Source organism: Triticum urartu, chromosome 4A (genome assembly GCF_056163025.1).
Source record: "Triticum urartu cultivar PI428250 chromosome 4A, HENAU_Tu73, whole genome shotgun sequence".
Classification (NCBI taxonomy): Eukaryota; Viridiplantae; Streptophyta; class Magnoliopsida; order Poales; family Poaceae; genus Triticum; species Triticum urartu.
The window spans coordinates 176295094-176305156 of NC_141876.1; positions in this window are offsets into that span (position 1 = coordinate 176295094).

Sequence of the window (10063 nt, forward strand, 5' to 3'; positions counted from 1 at the left end):
AGTCGTCCGGCCATGACTTGACGCCGACTCCTTCTTCGGAGCCGCCTGCTTCGTAGACGCTGCCTGTGGTGTCATCTTCCAAGGTAGCCGCCCCCAAGTCGGGGCCGTCCACGTCGCTTACTGCTCGGTCCGGTAGGTAGGGGCCGCCCGCCCCCACAATGGCGGCCATCGCCTCAGACATGAAGATCTGTTTCGAAAAGCAAGATGCCGGCCGGTCAAATCAATAAGGCGGAATCAAGATAAAGCACGGAAGAGGGAAAAGATTGAAGAGCTTACGGCAGGCGGCGGCTCCGCACGGGAGTATGACTGCTTGCCAAATTGCCAGGACCCGTCCAGCTTGAGGTCGGAGATCTCGTTCACCAAGTTTTCCACCTCTGTGGCCGGCATCTCCTTGGTACTCAGCCGGCACGGGTCGTGGTGCCCTCTCATCCGGCAGATCAAGTGAGGCCGGCCTTGGAGCGGGAGAACCTGGCGTGCGACAAAGGCGACCAGCAAGTCGGACGCTTTGAGGCCTTCGGCTTCGACCAGCGCCTGGAGTCGACTAATGGCGGCGGCGCCGTCTGGTGACACCGGCTTCGGCTTATAGCCCCAGTTGGCCCGAGGCTCAGCCGGTGGGCTGGCTTCGTAGGCCGGCAGGTTGAGGAAGTCGACGGCCGGGTCGACGTTCTCCACATAGAAGATTGCTGCCACATCTTGACCGACTATGGCAGCTTGATGGAGGGGAAGGCGTTCCTCGGAGACGGTCGGCGCACACCGATGAAGGCACCGCACTGAGTAGCCACCTCCCGGACTGAGGTGCCCAACTTCGTGTAGAAGAACGCTCCCCACAACTCGATGGTGGGGAGGATGCTGAGGTAGCCTTCGCACATGGTGACAAAGGCGGATAGGAGCATCACGGTGTTGGGCGTGATGTGCTGAGATTGGAGATGGTAGAGGTCAAGGAACGAGCGGAGGAAGCCGCTCACCGGCAGGCCGAAGCCGCGGATGAAGTGCGAGTGGAAGACGACCCGCTCGCCCTCTCCCGGCGCCGGTGAAATCTCACCCTCGGGAGGCACGTGCGCCTTCACATAACCGACGCCGGGAAGACGCCGCGTGTCGTGGAGGAAGGCGATGTGGTCGTCATTGACGTTCGACCCGTCCCAGTCTCCTCCCCGCTCGCGCGCCATGAAGAGCTTGGCGAGGCAAATGGCGCGGCGGGGGAGCTGGGATAGCAGCAGGGCCGAGAAGGGCTCAGGGCAGAAGAGCTCGATGGAAGCGACAACGGCAGCACTCCAGCGGAGCTCGAGGGCGCTGCGGCGAGAGGAGGAAGAAAGAGGCAAGAGTAGGGGCAGGAGGGCGCACGTGATTCGCCGCTTCCCCTCCTCCCCCTACTTATAGCCGTCGGGCTACGAAGCTGAGTGGGCGAGCGTGGGATCATGGGATTAACTATGCCCACGACCCCACGTCCCCCCGTTTTATCGCGCGAGTTACCACGTGCAGTAACTCCGCAGAGAAGCTTAACCGGCCGCCTCGGCCGCAGCGGATCCGCTCGTGTGTCGGTGCCCATGGCAGGCCCAGCCTACTATTGCGTCCCATCACGCGCATGGGCTGGCAGGCTGGCCCAGTTGGTTGGCGCCAAGTGGCATGCCCATGGCGGGCGGCGGGCCTGGAGGCTTCACTAGTACGCCACTAGGTTCCCGCCGTTGCGTTCGAAGTTTTCGGTCAAGTCCGACTGGCCGTGGACGACTCCCTCCACGTGGCGCGCTGGGAGTCGGATGAAGCTTCAAGACCAGAGCACCCGAAGAAGGAAACTGTTGAGGCTTCTCGGCTGATCAGCTATGACGCCTCACCAGCTTCGGGGACTACTGTCAGAGTAATGGGCCACAGGTAGCCTAACCCGAGTCCCCGAGCCTTTCAAGACATCGGGGCTGGCTGCGCCCCTCAAAGGCACCAAGAGGAAGTGCCGCCTTCTGGTGGCCGGCTGTCCCAAGCGGATGGCTGCTGGAAGGTGGCCGAGTTCAAGAAGGCGGCTACAAGACGGCCGACTTCCCGCGGGCAGCCTCTAGAGAGGCCGACTACTAGCAGGTGGCCCACCGCGCCCTCGGAGTCTGCACTCCCATTTAAGAAGACTAGACGGGGTGAGGCTACAATGTAGCCCATCCCCCCATATCCAGGGCCGGACGTGGCCACAGTACTCCGTACAGACGGAGATCTCTGCCTGTACATGGTACTGTTGCCATTCCATCCCTGATGTCCCTGCTGGCAGGCGAGACCCTGTTCCCACGACGACCTGTTGGTACGGCCTGCAGGAGGAAGGCCCTACTGGGCAACGAGAGACCGGGAGTCAGCGGAGGCCGGACCAGTCGGACCTGAGGGAAGCCGGCTCCCGGCAAGCGGCCTGTTCCTCCCTCGAGGTCCGCGCACCATTAACCAGATGAGACCCGAAGTGGCTACAGTGATATCCCACCAGGCGGCGGGATTGTAGCCACGCTCCCTTGACCAAGCATGCATCATTAGCACCACGGCTACAGTAACCAGCGGCCGGCAAGACCCGCGAGCGGCGGGAGCGGCCTGTCGCCTCCGTACCATACCAGTCGGCGGGGCCCACCAGGCGGCAGGCCCCGGCAGCCGGTGGGAAGCCGGTGACCAGAGACGCTGACAGCCGGGTCCTACACCCGGCCAGATTACCAATGTACCCCTGGATATAAACCCCCCAGGGCACCCACGCAAAGGGTTCCCAACCTGTTAGAACTAGACTCATACCTAGAGGAAGGAGAGAGCGAGACTGCCTTCTCCTACCTCTAGCATACAGCTCGAGGAGCACCATTGTACTCACTTGCACCTTGGTGATCATACGGAGACCCCGCAGAGCAGGATTAGGGGTGTTATCTCCTAGGAGAGCCCCGAACCTAGGTAAATTACGCCGACGTTCGTGTCTACACCTCATCCCGCTTCCAGGCACCGGCGACGTTCTACTCGCTCCCACCATGATAAGCCATCCATTGGCATATGTCGCACCCAACCCCCGACAACTCTAGCGCACTTGGTCTCCATGTTGAACATCTCCAGGGCTGTGCACAAGTCCTTGATGAGCTCCTCCTTCATCTTGACATCACGGACGCCATCAGAGAACGCTGAGATGATGGCCTCATCCGTCACCTTGGGGATCTTTAGGTGAGTGCTGTTGAAACGCTGGATGTACTTCTGTTGGGTCTCCCCTGGCTGCTGCTTGATGCACCATAGGTCACCAGTGGCAGGCGGGCGGTCGTGAGTGCCTTGGAAGTTGGTGACGAAGCGCTCGCGCATCTCTCCCTAGGAGGAGATCGATCCCGCGGGCAGGTTCAAGAGCCACGAGCGCGCGCCATCTTTGACAGCCATGGGAAACCAGTTTGCCATAACTTTCTCATCGCCGTTGGCCACCTTGATGCTCAGCTTGTAGAGCTGCAAGAACTCAGCAGGGTCGGGGGTGCCATCGTAGCGTGGAGGCATGTCAGGCTTGAACTTGCCGGGCCAGACAACGCTGCACAACTCGGGGGTGAAGGCGCGGCAACCCGCCGTGGTCACCGGAGCTCGTCGTGGAGGTGGAGCCTGGTCTTGGTACCCACGCACCGTCACCACAGGCGGCGCACGGTCTTGACATGGTTGTGCTGGGAGTGTAGGAGCATCTTCTTGCGGCCGTGGGATTTCCCGACAGCTTCCTTCCTCACGTGTGGGCGCCCTGCGCGGTGGGTCGCGCCATGGGGCCATGCGTCTTGGTGCGAGGGCGACGTCTTGATGTGGAGGTGGCGGAGGTGCTCCATGGGCCACGTCACCCATAGCAGGGGGCGGATGAGGCAGCGAAAGGGACGGGGCAGCAGAGCCCCCAGCGGTGCTAATGAGCTCGGCGATGCGGTCCAGCCAATCCTCGTAGAGGTCATCGACGAGGCGGTAACGCAGGAGCTCGCGTGCCATAAGCAGCTGTCGGCGTTCTGGGAACGGGGGTCCCCAGACTTGCCTGCCTGCGGCCCACGGCGTGGTTTTGCTGGCCGGCCTGTACGGCCCATCTTAATCAACAAGGAATCAAGACCCTCGCGAGGGGCCAAGCCTCGCGAGGCGGACGACACAAGACCTCCTCAGGAGCAGCCTCACCAGGACGGCTCGTGAGGGGCGGAGAGTTCAAGGTCGGGCAAACCTCGTGAGGTTCTCGTGACGTGAACCATGACGATCGAGGCCAGGTGGGCGCCAGTGCGTGCAGCGTCCTTGTTTCCTCTTTAGTGCTAAGGGGCAAGCGCATGCCGGAGTACCGAGGCATCAAGCAAATGTTTTCATATTGGTGCAACAAGACCAAGACCATAAGGATGGCAAGATGCAGGTCACCGTGGAGCCCAGGACGGCGTCACCGCCAGAACCTTTGGCAGGCGAAGACCACCTTTTGTCAGGATAGCTTTTACTAGCTGTCCCCTTTCAAATTGGCCGTTGTTGGCTCCCTTCCCGCTCAATATTTGGGGAGAGGACCAGGGCCTCTATAAATAGGACTAGCCACCACCATAGGTAGGAGAGGATCCAAGATCGTCCTGAGTCACACAAGTGCACCAAGCACAAGAATACCTCAACCCGAGGAGGCTCTTCTTGCCCTTGTACTGTTCATCCTTAGCCCAAGAGGCAATCCACCACCACCACACTGGAGTAGGGTATTACAACACAACGGTGGCCCGAACCAGTATAAATCTTGTGTCCTTTGTGTTGCAAGTTCACTGAGTTAGTTTGTGAGATCTAGGCTAAGTTAGGACGCGGATCAATAGGGGGGGGAGATCTTCATGGGCACCCCAGTGTTCGAACCTTAAGGGTTTTGCCAGAACCCGTGATCCGACATTTGGCGCGCCAGGTAGGGGTGCGCCGGAGTCTTCCTTCCGTCGGCTCGTGCTCCACCATCTTCACGCCCGCTCCCCATGGCGGATGCCCCTCCAAATGGATCTACTGATGCCCACGACGACGCTCGGGGGCTCCGAGCCCTCGCCCCCGCCTTGCGGCGGGTGCAGTGGCCACCCAAGTTCAAGCCGGAGATGCCGCCATGCTACGACGACACGGCAGACCCGTCGGCTTTCCTGCTAGCATACGAGGAGGCCGTCCTGGAAGCCCGGGGCGACGACAAGGTCATGGCCAACTGGTTTCCAATGGCCCTTGCGGGCGCGCCGCGCGCCTGGCTCCTCCACTTGCCGGAGTCTTCTGTCGCCACCTGGGAGGAGCTGCGCGGACTCTTCGTCACACGCTTCGGGGAACCGGTGGCCCCGTCGTCGCAACTCTTCTTGGCGGTTCTCAAGCACCACCCTCAGATCGGCACCTCAAGCCGTACCTTCGCCAGATCGGCGTCGCCTCCAAGCGCCCGGGGGCTACGCCCGGCTAGGCCGTGCCTGAGGCCAACCTCACCTTCAACTCAGAGGACCATCCCGCCTCCATCGTCGGTTCGAGTGCGCTCCCGATGCTGTGCGCACCACCATCTACCACGTATCCATCACCAAGACGGTCGTCAATGGCGGCGCCGGCCTCAATGTGCTCTCTGTCGAGGCCTTCAGCCTCCTTCATGTACCTTTCGAGCGACTCCGCCCCAGCAAGCCTTTCTCGGGAGTTGGCGGGCCCCCCGCCCGCTCCCTGGGGCAGATCCGCCTCCCCGTGACCTTTGGCACGCACGAAAACTACCGCACCGAGCTCATCGAATTCGACATCGCCCGCATTGGCCTTCCATACAACACCATCCTCGGGGCGTCCTCACCATCAAGGGGGACGCCAAGGAGGCCCTAGCGGTGCTCAAGCTCACCCTCAAGGCCGCCGCGGTAGCGTGACCCACCGATGCGGATACTTACAAGGCCAAGGGAGCCGTACCAAGCAAGAAGAAGCAGTTCTTCACTCAGGCCAAGGTAGAAACCAAGCAAGTGTTGGTCGAGGAGGACGGGTCCTTAGGGGAAACCTTTACCATAGGTGCCAACCTCGAGCCCGCTCAAGAGGAGGCGCTAGTGAAGTTTTTGCATGCAAACAAGGAAGTGTTCGCCTGGGAGCCTGACCAGTTGGTAGGGGTCCCAAGAGAGGTAATAGAGCACCACCTGAAGGTGTGCCCCAACATATGCCCTATGAAGCAGAAGGCAAGGCGGCAGTCCACGGAGAAGCAAGCTTTCATTGTCCAAGAAACCTGCAAGTTGGAGGCCGCGAGTGTCATTCGCGAGGTTCGTTAGCCCGAGTTGCTCGCGAACCCCGTCGTCATACCCAAGAAAGGCGGGAAGGAGCGGATGTGCGTCGACTTCACCAACCTCAACAAGGCCTGCCCCCAAGATCCGTTCCCGCTTCCGCGCATCGACCAAATCGTCGACTCCACCGCCGAGTGCGATTTGCTATGCTTCCTGGATGCGTTCTCAAGATATCACCAGATCAAGATGGCGGTAGAATATGTGGAGAAGACGGCCTTCCTAACCCCGTGTGGGGTGTACTGCTACACCTACATGCAGTTCGGACTGCGCAACGACGGCGCAACCTTCCAGCGACTCATGCACATCGCCTTAGGGCAGCAGCTCGGGAGAAACACTGAAGCCTACGTTGATGACATAATGGTGAAGTCTCGAGAGGCGGAGACCTTGATCCGAGACCTAGAGGAGACCTTTGAAAGCCTTCGCCAGGTGGACTTGTGCTCAATCTGGAGAAATGTGTGTTTGGCGTCCCTTCCGGCAAGCTGCTGGGTTTCCTAGTGTCCCATAGGGGGATCGAGGCCAACCCAAAAAAGGTGAAGGCCATTGAAGACATGAGTCCACCACAGACCCTCAAGGAAATGTAGAAGCTGGCTGGTTGGGTGACTGCATTGGGGCACTTCATCTCCAAGCTGGGAGAGCACGCCCTACCCTTCTTCAAGCTGATGAAATAGAAGGGCCCGTTCGAGTGGACCCCAGAGGCCGACCAAGCTTTCCAAGACCTCAAGAGATACCTAACCAGCCCACTAGTAATGGTGGCACCACGACCTCGCGAGCCACCAGTGCTCTACCTGGCTGCCACCCCGTACTCAGCCAGTGCGGCCCTGGTGGCGGTTCGGGAACAACACCAAGCCAAGGGCGCATCGCGCCGTGCCACGCCTCCAGCAAAGACGACGAAGGACCAGAAGGGCGCCGGAAGGGCCGAGGCAGCAGCGGCAGAGGGTCAGGAACCCGCGAAGACTTCAGCAAGCGACCAAGGATCGGGGGCTCTACCCCCTCAGGAGGCTCCTCAGCTCCCAGGGGACGCAAACCTCGTTAGCACACCAACCCTCGTCGAGCACCCGGTATACTTCGTCGGCACGGTGTTGAGGGACGCAAGAGCGCGATACCCCATGCCTCAGAAGCTCCTACTCGCACTCCTAGTCGCCTCGCGAAAGATGCGACACTACTTCCAGGGCCACCCCATCAAGGTCATCTCAGCTTACTCATTGGAGAGAGTTCTCAGGAGTCCCAACTCTGCCGGGAGAGTCGCTGAATGGAACATCGAGTTGCAAGCATTGCAACTGGAGTTCAGTACCACCAGGGTCATCAAGGGGGCCGCGCTCGCTGATTTCGTGGCAGAGTGGACAGATGACCCAGCGTTTGAAGAAGGCGAGGACCGGTCCCTCTCGCCGGGAAGCGAGGCGCCTGACGGCTGGGTCATGTATTTCGATGGTGCCTTCGCGCGTCAGGGCGCAGGGGCTGGAGCTGTACTCATCTCGCCCACTCAGGACAAGCTCTACTACGCCGTACAACTCTGATTCTAGCAGGGCGAGAAGGTCTCCAACAACATTGCATAATACGAGGGCCTCATAGCCGGCCTGAAGGCTACAGCGACGCTGGGGGTGAAGCGTCTCACCATCAGGGGTGACTCACAGCTCCTCGTCAACTTCTCCAACAAGGTGTACGAGCCGAAGGACGAGCACATGGAGACATACCTCATGGAGGTGTGCAAGATGGAGAAGCAATTTCTGGGCCTGGAGTTGCAGCACGTGCCCCGGGGCACCAACAAGGAAGCAGACGACATCGCCAGAAGAGCATCCAAGTGACAGCCCCAGGAGCCTAGCGTCTTCGAGGAGCGGCCCTTCAAGCCATCAGCACTGCCGCCGCTTTCGAGAGCAACTCAGCCTCGGGAGGAACTCCCACAGCCGCCAGCCTCAGGAGCCCCAGCCTGTGGCCCGACCTCAGGAGCATGCCTACTCCTGTCTCTCGAGCCCCAGGAGGGATGCTGGACCAAGGAATTCAAGGAATATATGATACAAGGGGTGCTGCCAGAGTAGGAGGAGGACGCGGAGCGCGTGGCCCGTCAGGCCACGGCATCCTGCATCCAGGACGGTGAGTTATACAGAAAGCGACCAAATGACGTTACATTGCGTTGCATCTCCAGGGAACATGGGAAATAGCTGATAGCTGACATACACGGTGGAGACTGTGGGCACCACTCGTCGTCGCGAACCCTCGTTGGCAAGGCATTCCGAAGTGGATTCTACTGGCCTACGACACTCAACGACACGGCCGAGCTGGTGAAGTTCTGCGAGGCCTGCCAATTCCACGCCAAGAGGATCCATCAGCTAGCTCAAGGCCTCCAGACCACCCCACTCTCATGGCCATTCACGGTCTGGGGACTGGATATTCTGGGCCCATTCCCTCGGGCGCCTGGGGGCTATCGATACCTCTACGTCGCCATCGACAAGTTCACCAAGTGGCCGGAGGTTGAAGCCGTCCGCGCCATCCCAGCTGGCTCTGCAATCAAGTTCATCAAGGGCCTCGTGAGCCGCTTTGGGGCCCCCAACCGCATCATCACCGATAACGGCTTGCAGTTCACTAGTAATCTTTTCAAGTCATAGTGTGCTAACCTTGGAACGCAGATCTGCTACGCCTCTGTAGCAACTCCAGGAGCAACGGCCAGGCCGAATGCGCCAACGCGGAGGTCCTGAAGGGCCTCAAGACCAGGACCTTCAAGAAAAAGATCGAGGCATGCGTCAGGGGCTGGCACGACGAGCTCCAGTCTGTGCTGTGGTCGATCCGCACCACCGCCACCAAGCCAACAGGCGAAATCCCGTTCTTCCTCGTCTATGGAGCTGAAGCAGTCCTCCTCACGAGGTCGAGCATCGCTCAGCATGGGTCCTGGCATTTGATGATACGCAGCAAGACGCCATGCGGGGGATGGACCTCGTGCTGGGGGAGGAGCGACACCGTGAAGCTGCACTACGGGCGGCAAGATACCAGCAGGCGTTGCGGCGGTACCACTGCTGCAGTGTCCGCTCCAGGACTCTTGAGTTGGGTGACCTCATCCTGAGGCAGGTGGTCTCCAGGGAGGGGCTGCATAAGCTCTCGCTTATGTGGGAGGGCCCGTTCAAGGTTGTCCACGTCTCTAGGCCTGGCGCCGCGCGCCTGGAGACACGGGATGGGGTACCCATCCAGAACGCCTGGAACATCCAACACCTCCAGAAGTTCTACCCATGAAGAAAGGCCCAGTGCCTGTGAAGAAGGCCTGGTGCTTGTGAAGAAAGGCCCCGTGCCTGTGAAGAAAGGCCCAGTGCCTGTGAAGAAGGCCCAGTGCCTATGAAGCAAGGCCCCGTGCCTGTGAAGAATCGCTGCCCGTGACACTCTCACGTAATAATGAGTGGGGCTATTCACGCCCCAGAGCCTCAGGAGAGCCGCCATTGGGCCTTGGGGGCTCCCTCCCACGTCGAGTGGCAGCACTTAGCTCCGTGCTGGTGAGACGACGTTGAAGACTAGACTAGGTGCTGGACGCGGCTTTTCATTTGCTTTCCAAAGTTGGCTCGCCCCTCTTTTAATCGAAGTTTGCTTTCTGGTGTCTATTGCTGGTTCCGTTTTATCGCTCTCTGCCTCTGTTTCTGCCTTCGCCTCTTTGGTCGACCTAAACTCTCCCTCGCGTCCCTCATGAGGGGGCTGGACAGGTACCTTCGTGAGCTTCCTCCTTCTGTCTTTTTGCGAGGCACCCTCATTCGAGCCCACAAGCTGGCGCACCTCTCCTGGTCCGTGCCCCACGGGTGTCGCGACGCGAAGCATTGAGTCAAGGCCATCGGTGCCTATAACCAAACCCCGGGTGAGCCATAAACCTCTTACGATTTTTTTGCAGTTCCCAA